Raw genomic sequence first — 11,743 nt, forward strand, 5'->3', positions numbered from 1 at the left:
CATGAAAATAATAAGAGATACAGTAATGACAAATAAAAACAAAATTTTTATCTAAAAGGACCCTACATTTTTGTGCAGTATCTTTTTTTCGTATGTCTTATCATTTTCGACTTACATGGAGAAAAAGGAAGATTTTTAAGAAAATTTAAAAATGCGCTCTATAATTTGATTTTATTTTTTTCAAAAACCATTCATTTTAAACTCGTCCAACTTTTTGAACATAGAAATAACACTACAATAAAAAGTATTGTAGAAGGAAAACGATGTATTTAAATTCTGACGGATGAGGGGTCAAATATACTTTTCATTTTCTCTTAAAATACGTTAGTCATCAATTTTTTGCAGCATATCTCGCTCAGTTTGAATGTAATTGACATTTAATGGTGCTCATTTTAAAGGTCATTTCAAGTACTACAAAACGTATTAGTACTGTATACACGTAAAATCTACCGTTTCTCTGTTATTTCAGGTTAAATACACCGATTTGAGCATGCACCAAAAAAAAAACAAACTCTTCTCACCTCCCGTATCTCTTTTTGTACATATTATAAATAGAAGATTTATGAAGAAACGAATCTCTTTGCTTTTTTATAAGCTACAAAAATATTTCATATAATTTTTTCTTTAGATGCATAGTTTTTAGGGTATTCGCAAAAAACCGTCCGCAAAGGTGTCATTTTTCAATGAAAATGGTCAATTTTCAACCATGCATAACTCAAAAATTATTGAGTTTTAAAAAAAAAATTATAGAACAATTTTTGCTTAGAATTAGGTTCTCTAGCCATTTCCGTGGCTATTTTAACCAAAAAATTTTCCATCCCCGAGAAGGGGTGGGAGCCACCCCCACGATAAAAGCACACATCGGCATAGGGTAGACTTTGTTTCTCGATCTATTCCCTACTTACTATGAAAATATCAAGTAAATCGATGTAGTAGGATGGAATTCGGAGATAAATACCCTCATTGACTGCCCTAAAAGGGATTCCCGATTAATTAGAAGGGTATATTGGTATATATGAAGAACTGAGAAATGATGAGCAAAGAAAATATGTGGAAGGAAAAATAAAGAAATATTTAATAGAAAAATACAACAAATGACAGATTATAATAACAGAAGAGAGGCTAGAAAGATATCAAACAAAGGAACAACTGAGGAAGATATAAAAAATAGACTAGGACAAACAAGAGACTGCATACGAAAATTGAACCCGATACTGTGGGATAAGAACATCAGCATAAAAACAAAAAGAAGAATATATAATACCATGACAAGTAGTATCCTCACTTATGGGTGTGAAAATTGGACAATAAATAATAAAACCAAAAATAAAATAAGAGCAACACAGATGGAATTCCTAAGGAGAAGCTGCAGAGTAACAAGCAGAGATAGAATAAATAACATAGAGATTAAAAGAAGATTAACCTGGTACGGACATGTTAGAAGAGCATACCAAAATTGGTGGATAAACCGAATAACAGAGTGGAGCCCGATAGGAAAAAGGAAGAGACGCAGACCCCGAAGAACCTTCAGAGATGAAGTAGACGAAGCAATGGAGAGAAAAAATCTACAGGAAGGGGACTGGCAAGACATAAAGAGCTGTAGAGAACGGTTGAGTGAAGGAATACAGTGAAAACTTTGGAAATCTTTAGTATACCTAAGAGAGACTAGAAAATTATACAAGGAAACCTAGCAATACACACAAGGATACATGGCAAGACAAACAGTTTGCAAGGACGGAAATTGGGCAATTATCAGCGAGAAAGAGGAAATAAATAAATGGTGGAAGGAGCATTTTCAAGAGCTCTTAAATCGAGAAAAGAACAAAGCCAAGATAAATATATAGTTTACCACACAGCAGAACAACTAGTTGAGCAACCAACATTGGAAGAAACTATAAACGTCATAAAAGATCTAAAAAATAACAAAGCAGCTGGCACAGATGGAATAACTGCAGAGCTGATAAAGAATGATGGACGTGTGCTATGAAAGTGTATCCATAAACTAATTGACCGCATATGGACACTAGAAGTCATTCCAGAAGATTGGAAAGTAGTAATTATACTTTCTATGTACAAAGGGGGAGACAAAAGACTCTGCGAAAGTTATAGGGACATAACAGTTTTTCTACAAGATATTATCAGGAATTATATACAGCCGCTTGGAATCATTTTCAGAAGAAATGATTGGTGAATACCAATGTGGTTTCAGACCAAGGAGGTCAAATATGGAGTGCACAAAGTCGAATCAACATGAGAATCTGAAGGTAGACATACCTACGAATATGTCTCCAATTTTTCCTACCTAGACTCAATACTAAATGACAACAACAACACCAGTCTTAAAATAAGAGCACGGATTCTTAGCAGCAATAAATATTTTTCCACCTACCACTACCGAAAGTATACTTTTCCGGACCTGTTTGTAGGGAGCAAAGTTGTACTTTTCCTCCCTAGGGAGGAAAAGTAAAAGTGACGTCATGGTATTTCATTCATAAAATATAACTTATTGACGCCCTGTATAATATCTATTTTCTATTACGAAGTATCTATAAATTTTAACGTTTATTTATAAAGCACCCTGTATTTTGCAGAATGGCAAAAAACAGTAAATTGTTATTTTCACAAACCATACATACTCATAGACGTTTCACGGCCATGTTAATCTTTCGGATCGAATTAACGCCATCTCTTGATTGGAATGGGAACTAAATTGACAAATTTTAGTTACGTGGGAATTTCAAATTATAAATTTTGCGGGATTTTTGATGAAATTTCGCAGGAAATTAAAACAACAGAAAGACAATTCAATGTTTTATTCAATGTTTTACTGAAAACTTCAAATATTCCAATTTGTTTTCAAAATGCTATAAACACTACTGCCATGTGTCACGTGAAAGCACTGATGTGTAATATTGAGTTGAATGAAAATTTTTGAATTAATCTTGTAGGATGATTGTTTAGATAAATACCTTATAATCTTTCACAAACTTCCAAAAATATATAGGCCCGAAATGTTGATGACACACTTGTATATTGGAATAAACTGTTTCAGGATCTATTATATTGTTTTTTAAATGTGGAGATACACAACACGGGATGATCAATGTAAACTAAAAATTCTACTCACAAAAACGGAGAGGAGGTTAATACAATTGATTAAAATTGTGATTAAATCTAATTAAAAACGTAACACCACTATAATAAAATATTTAAGCCACAAACTGTAAAATAAAAAGTAAATAACAAATTAATTTAATTGTCAACTGTTAGTTGTTAAATATGACAAGAGAATTGACTGACAGCGACATCTCTGGATTGGAATGGTAACTAATTTGCTGTCTTGACCTTGACAATTTACGTGAAACGTCTATAAGTATGTATGGTTTGTGGTTATTTTGATTTAACAATGTTTACATTAATAATTTGACTTATATCTGACAGTTGACAGTTATATTGTACCTACTTGTTGTTTTAGTTCTAATAAATTTTGTCGGTTAGTTACATAAATAAATTAAGTAAAAATGAAAAAATGACCTGTTATTTGAGGAAGGTGGAAAAACCATATGTATAACATGGGAGTAAAGTGCCTTTTCCTCCCTTGAATGATTACTGCCCTCCGCTACGCGTCGGGCAGTAAACTTCATTCTCGGGAGGAAAAGTTACACTTTCCTCCCTTGTTATACAAATAGCTATTTTCCACCTACCTCTACCCAAAGTATATATTTCCTGACCTGATTTTAGGAAGCAAATTCATACTTTTGCTTCCTAGGGAGACAAAGTACTTTTACTCCCTAGGGAGTAAAAGTAAAAGTGACTTCATGATATATCAATGATGAAATAACTTATTGACGCCCTATATAATATTCTATTTTCTTAATGTTGTTCTGAAGCTATTTTCTTGTGGCATTTTTATAATCAAGTATATTCAAATGGGAAATAAGCCACAATTTTACCTGTGAGTAATATACAGGGTGTCCAGAAACTCTACCGACAAACGAAGACAGGAGATTCCTCAGATAATTTTAAGACAATTTAACCCAATTTACCTAGTTCGAAAATGCTTCTGAAGGGAGCTAGAGCTCTTTGAAGATGGCGTCATGAAATTAGTTTTTCTTAAATACCTCCAGAAGGCTTCTATTTAGAAAAACGAAAATTGGTATGCGTATTTACTTTTCAGAGATGAATCGATTCCATCGATTGCAAATTTCTAGTACCGGTCATAGGCGTCCGTTTTGGGTAGAGCAACGGGTATTTTATCGTATAACATTTTTGTCCTTAACTTTTATGCATTTTTGATACCGGATTATTAAATTGTGAGGTATTCTAGTACTAAAAGGTACTCTTGCTTTAAGTCGGTAGGATGCACCGTTTTCTAGAAAAATCGATTTGAAAGTTTTTCGTTTTTGGAATTTGAAAAAAAATTGAAAGAACTTTTCAACAAAAAACGAAGTATTTTACCAACATAAAGTAAGAGTAACTTTTAGTACTCGAATACCTCATAATTTAATAATCTAGTGTCAAAAATTCTCGAAAATTCAAGACAAAAACATTATGCTATAAAATAACTGTTGACCTACCCAAAACGGACGCCTATGACCAGTACTAGAAATTCGCAATTAATGAAATCGCTTTATCTCTGGAATATAAATAAATGTACCAGTTTTCGTCTTTCTAAACAGTTTTTTTTTTTGAAATTTTTTTTTGTAATTCAGAAAGTGAAAAATTTTCAAATCGATTTTTCTAGAAAACGGTGTATCCTACCGATTTAAAACAAGAGTACCTTTTAGTACTAGAATACTTCACAATTTAATAATCCAGTGTCAGAAATGCATAAAAGTTAAAGATAAAAAAGTTATGCGATAAAATAACCGTTACCCTACCCAAAACGGACGCCTATGATCGGTACTAGAAATTTGCAATGTATGGATTAGATTTATGTCTTAAAGATAAATACGCGTACCAATTTTTGTTTTTCTAAATAGAAGCGTTCTGGAGGTATTTAAGAAAAACTAATTACAAGACGCCATCTTCAAAGAGCTCTAGCTCCCTTAAGAAGCATTTTCGGACTAAGTGAACTGGGTTAAATTATCTTAAATTTACCTGAGGAATCTCCTGTCTTCGTTTGTCGGTAGAGTTTCTGGACACCCTGTATAAATAAGGTGACAACGACACCCGACTTGGGCGTCGAAACGTTAATAAAATAATTTTTAGGTAAAATTGTGGCTTATTTCCCATTTGAATATACTTGATTCTATTTTCTATTACGTAAGTATCTACACATTTTAACGTTTATTTATAGAACACTCTGTATTTTGCAGAATGGTAAAAACAGTAAATTGTTATTTTGATTTAACAATGTTTACATTAATAATTTGACGTTTATTTGACAGTTGACAGTTTGACTGCACATACCTACTTGTTAGTTTTAGTTCTCGAATAAATTTTATTAGTTAGTTACAAAGTAAATTATTTAAAAATGAAAAAATGACTTGGTATTTGAGGAAGGTGGAAAAATCAGATGTATAACATGGGAGTAAAGTGCCTTTTCCTCCCTTGAATGATTACTGCCCTCCGCTACGCGTCTTTTTTTCTTAAATTAAGATAAGTATCTTTCAAATAGTTACGGCCTTCTTATTAACTAGTATACCCTATTAAGCATTTAACCAAGAGAAGCAGGTAGAATAAATATGTTTTACTCGAGTAAAGCTCGAAATTTGAACCATTTAAATTATATTTCGGACTTACTATCGGATATTACCGATACCTCCTGAGTACTTCGCACTTTACCGGGTAATCCTAGAATTACCCGTTTACCCAGGGCCCCCCTAAGTGTTTCTGGCGCCTGTGTGCAAAAAAGATTTTGAATCATGTTTTTTTATGTATTTTTTTTGACAGTAGGTAGGTAGGTACTTGAAATAAAGCAAAAAACTGAACTTTAGAAGTCATATTCATAGTCCATTCACCCACGGTCAAATATTGCAAAACCTCTGAATTTTACAGAACCGATGATTGACATGAAATTTGGCATACCATAGCTAACATGTCAAAGAAAAAAGTGGTATTGTGCTGATGTGACTTTCACCCCTTCTCGGGGATAAAAAACATAAGTTCAAAATATGAATATTTAAACGAAAATGAATATTTTCATTATTAAAATGAATATTTGTTGCTGATTAATTTCATTTGGGATGCTAATTAGGTGGTGATCTTTACGATTTTTTTTCCAAAAAAATAAGGGAACAACTTTATTTTGTCCGTAACTTACTTACTTTTGACGCATGAAACTTTTTTTAAAGGCAAAATAAACCTTTTTTAAACACTTTTAAACAGTTTTAATGAGTTTTGCCCGAAAAGTGCTTAATTTTTTTTATTATTTCACGTTGAAATATTCGATTTGGAATTTGACGAATAAAAACCTACTTTTCATTAGCTGCAAATTTGCTTCTACTGGGTTTACAGACTTCATAAATATACACCATTTTTTCACTTTTTTGTAAGCTATATTTTTGCTAAGATTATTTTTTTCAATAAAATACATACTTTTTGAGTTATTCGCGAAAAACAGGGTTTTTTTGTTGAGAAATGAACATAATATTCACTCGCAAATAACTCAAAAAGTACTGACAGTTAAAAAAAATCTATAGAACCAAAGTTGCTTACAATTAGTAAATTTATCCAATCGCGGACTTATTTTGAACGTATGTTTTTTTCACCCCATAGCAAAAGTTATAGGCACAAGATCACTTTTTTTTGGCATATTAGCTATGTGTACCTATGCCAAATTTCACGTCAATACGCGGTTACAATAAGCGGTTCTTTATATTCTTTAACATTCGCAACAAAAACCGTGAGTAAATTGACTATTATTTTGTACACTAAACTATCAAAATGATTCAAACAGAATAAAATCATAATAAGATAAATTAAAATGCCTGACTTCTGACATGTTCTATTACATAGAAATCAGCAGTAACTGGATGATATACTAATAAAATGTCGAGTGTATTTATACCTTATTCTTAGGTACCGTGTCCGTATTCAGACGTTGGCTGTCATCATGTTTACAAGTCCCTGAAACCTTTCTCTATTGGCTGCTGCGCGAAATAATTTTTCTAATGTGGTTCCACACATTTTTGTCTAATATTCCCCAACCATGAAAGATTATTTCGACCAATCCATCTCTTTCCCTCCACTTATCCTTGTATTAAAGGCGAATTAGATGGTATTTAGGTCATCTAATTATATGTCAGAAGTATTCTGATTTTCTCCTCTTTTTCTCCTATTTATATATTATCCTATTTAATTTCTCAACTTTTATTTTAAAATTAACTTTTGTTTGTTTTTTTTTTCAAATTATTTTGCAATTTTGAACCCCGGGTTTTGGCGCCCCTAAAGGATGGCGCCCGTGTGCATTGCACACTTTGCACATATGGTAGCGTAGCGAGGCCCTGCGTTTACCTAACTGTACCCGTAACATATATCCACTTACTACCCATTTCCTTCGTCAAAATTATCTACAATTTATGTACATCATGTCAGGCCTATTGTGAAAAGTAAAATGTATTTATTAAAGTTTTCTTTTAAAAATACAAAGAGGCATACTGAATGAAGGTTGCTTAAAGGATTGAAGAAAACAACTACAGAATTGATGTTCTGGTAATCCTTGTCTAATTGCAATTTTGCATATTTTTATTATAAACTCGTACAATAGATATGTACTTTTATTAAAATTATAAAAATATAGTTACCAGAGAACGGCAGTTCTCGTCAGTGGCGCACGGCGCACAATACCCCTACATGCGACACTATAATAGTACACGAAATTTTCGATTTTCTAAATCTAAATCTCACTGAATTGAAAATTGGGCCAAATCCCATCTTAGAGTTTAAGAAAAGATCGCCCATCTATATGTCAACTCTCTATTTTAGTCCAAGGGTGTAGATTTTACGGCCCTTCACATTTAGGGTATGTTTTCGTTCTCGTTCCCAAAAATCACAAAATTTTTAAAAATTTAAGTCCGACCTTTACGGCTTCTGATAGTACTGATCATTACCTTTCCAACGCATGTCTAATTTTGAAAATAGGTTATACCATTCAAAAGTTACCGAGCTCAGAAGTATGACTTAATTTTTATTTAAAAAGGGGAAAATGTTTGTGGATATGTTATGGTTATGTATGTATGTGTGGGGAAAAGTTACACCGATCTGAATTTTTTTTTCTGTGTTTCAAGAGGGGGTCAGTGCCGATTCAAAACCGGTGTAGTTTGTAACTTTTTTCCACCCATAAGCCAGCTATAGGGCTAGGTAGATACAAAATGACGTATTTTTTGGGCGTATATATCTTAGATTCAAGAAGAGCCACGAAAACCGCAAATACACCAAATCAATAGCGTTGAGTTAATCTTTCAAATGGTGCCTAAGCGGTCAAGATTATATCTACACACGGCTCAGTATAGCCAAAAAACTGAAAAATTAAACTTGGGAAATTTTGTTTTTTCGACAATTATTCAAAATTTCAACCTACGAATGGCGCCAATAACTGAGCGTTTGTAGGAGGACTCTAGACGCGTCTAACGGTGTATACCTCATATCTGGGAAAATCTGAATTTTAAGTTATAGGCTTCACAAGTATGATCAAATCTATTTCTTATGAAAAAAACCGTTTTTCAAGCTCAATTATTCCTGTAATACCTACAGTTATCATACTTGACCTTGCATCAGATACTACTGGTCAATACGTTTCAAACTCATGTTTAATGATCAAAATCGGTTTCGCCGTTCAGAAGTTATCGAGCTCCAAAAGTATAAAATCATTATCGCCGAAACGGTTTATGCAGTTGTAGTGGTTACGACGCTAAGTTTGATCAGGTAATCCGAGTTCATTTGCCGGCCATAATTATTAGGATGGCTGGGATATGAACTCGGATTGTCTTGTCACAAGTCTGGTGTCGTAACTACTAGATCATTTGGAAGAGAATGCGACAAAGGCGACCATTTATAACGCTTAACGTGTAATCGAAAAACATTACATTTAACTTCATACATTTAATTTATAAAAACTTTGAAAAACTGCTGATACAAGAATAATAAACCGCTAAACGCCTTAAAAATGAGTGGCGCATACAATAGTCCAGCTACAAAAGAGCTGATATGAATATTAGGTGGCGCGAAAATGTATTTTCATTTTGATGGAAAATAATCTAGTTTTATTTTGAAAGATTTTTTCCATAATATTTGCTAAATTTGAAGTAAAACGCGCCACAAAAGAGCCTCAAAATGCAAACTGTATCAAAGTTACTCTTTTGTGGCGCGTTTTATTTAAAATTTAGCAAATATTAGGGAAAAAATCTTTCAAAATAAAACTAGAATTTTATTTTCCATCAAAATGAAAATACATTTTCGCGCCACGTAATATTCATATCAGCTCTTTTGTAGCTGGAATATTGTATGCGCTCCTCATTTTTACGGCGTTTAGCGGTTTTTTTATTCTTGTATTGATTAGTCAGTAAATATATCATATGATGAGATATTTTTCATGAAAAAAAAAAGACGAAGAAATAAGAGATCAAAAATAAAAATAAAGTCGCAAGATATCTTAATAACACTATGTATATGGCGAAACCGCATATTAGTACTGAGATGAAGTCAAGAATTTATAAAGCCTGTGTAAGACTATATCGAAAAAATCGATATAGCCACAACACAAAGACTAGGTACTGGAAACTGTACAAATGAGAGTACTGAGAAGACTGAGAATGAGAAGTACTCTTCTACTATGTAGTAGAAATACGCTGAGAGAATGAAAGAGGAGTGAAAACATTAGGCAGGCCGCACATCAAAGAAACATGAAACGTAAATTACGTTTCATTGAAATAAAACACTGCTAAACAAATATACGTCCGGCCATTTATGAAACTCTCCGAAAATAAAAATGTGTCATGAGCATGAATCACACTCGTTTCATTGGTAGGCGGACTTTGAGATTTGTGAGTGTTTTATTTTCATGAAACATGTTTCACGTGTCATGTTTCATGTTTTTCGTTTCATGTTTCTTTGGTGTGCGGCTTGCCTTAGAAGAAAATGTAATGTTCAGTATACAGTATACAGGGTGTTTGGTAAAGAATAGGCCATAGCTCAACCTTAGATTCCTGAGCTTAAAATAGGTCGATTTAAGCTAACTTACCTTAGTACAAAAGTTGATAATAACCGAAATACAGGGTGTCAAAGTTAAACTTTTATTTAATTTAATTTTAAATATTTCCTGACAGGCATGGCACAACAATACGAAATTTGGTAAGTGGTGCTGGTATTGTACAATCTACTAAATCATGTTAAACAAACGTTTCTGGTTACTACCAGAGGCGTACTACGGGGGAACGTGAATGGTTGACTCTTCCCAAATTCTACACCACCGGCGGAATTGCTATTTTAGTGCAATTTTTTGATTCACCAATACTTTCTATGTAAAAAACATACTCTTCATTCGTAACGATAAAGCCATTATTTTTCGAGATATTTGAAGCTAAAAACGAAGGAGCATAATACATATATTAGTCAAAATAAGTGTGCCTTTTCATTTTTAACTTCAAATGTCTCGAAAACTAATGACTCTATCGTTACGAATGAAGAGTATATTATTTGCATAGAAAGTATTGGAGAATCTAAAAATTATGCTAAAATAGCAGTTTCATCATTGGCGTAGAATTTGGGAAGGGTCAACCATTCACTTTCCCCTGTCGTACGCCTATGGTAGTAGCCAGAAACGATTATTTAACATAATTTATTATAGACCAGTAAGGATCTGCGAGAAAACGTCTATTTTTGGATGGGAGAGGTGGCATTCGGATTTTTGCAGATAAAGTTAGGTGACACCTCCAGTACTAATAATTGACTTATGCTCCTTCTCAAATATGCCCGGAACATTAATAAAAAAATTAAAATATTTCGAAAAATATCGATTTTTTTCTGCTTTCTTTGCTTATAACTTTAAAACGATTCGTTTTGGAACAAAGTCGTACAGAAATAAAATAAAGCTAATTGAATTTTTTATGATATACGACTGGTAAAAACTGTCTTAAGGTATTACCCAGTGGCGGCTCGTGATTTTTACAATAGGGGAGGCTATACCTAACTGTAAAATATCTAGACAAATTTGCACTAGCAAAAAAATGCGCCAAAAAATGTAATTTAAGGCCCCATTTTTTGACCATTTTTTATTTACATTTCATAATATCACCTAATTCATAATTTCATGATATCATATCATTTTAAAAATAGTTAGTCTAATTGTAAAAGTTTAATACCAAAGTTTGTGTCGTTTATTTGTTAACAATTCCATCTATTTGTAAATAGATACCTCGCATATCAAAATAAATACAGATTTGAAGTTTTGCAGTCCATACATAATGAAGCTTCAAATTTTTTAAGATACTCAACTGAATTTTTTTAATTCTAAACGCGGCCTACTGCGAATTCAAAAACACCATAAATTACCGATATTTTGCTTTGAGTTAGAGATATCGGAAAAAGTTATTTGAGCAAGTTGTTCCAAATATTATTATAACCCCACATACCAAATTTCATAACAAAATTCGCACTTTTAGATTTTTCATTATGTATTTTTAGTCAGGACCCTAAAATTCGTTGTCCCGAGACGCACGCAACCACGCAACGGAGCCGATAAGCTATTCTGCCTCCCTTGGTATATCTCCGGGCAGCGTGTGATGGCACCGTAGATGCCACT

Source organism: Diabrotica virgifera, chromosome 6 (genome assembly GCF_917563875.1).
Source record: "Diabrotica virgifera virgifera chromosome 6, PGI_DIABVI_V3a".
Classification (NCBI taxonomy): domain Eukaryota; kingdom Metazoa; phylum Arthropoda; class Insecta; order Coleoptera; family Chrysomelidae; genus Diabrotica; species Diabrotica virgifera.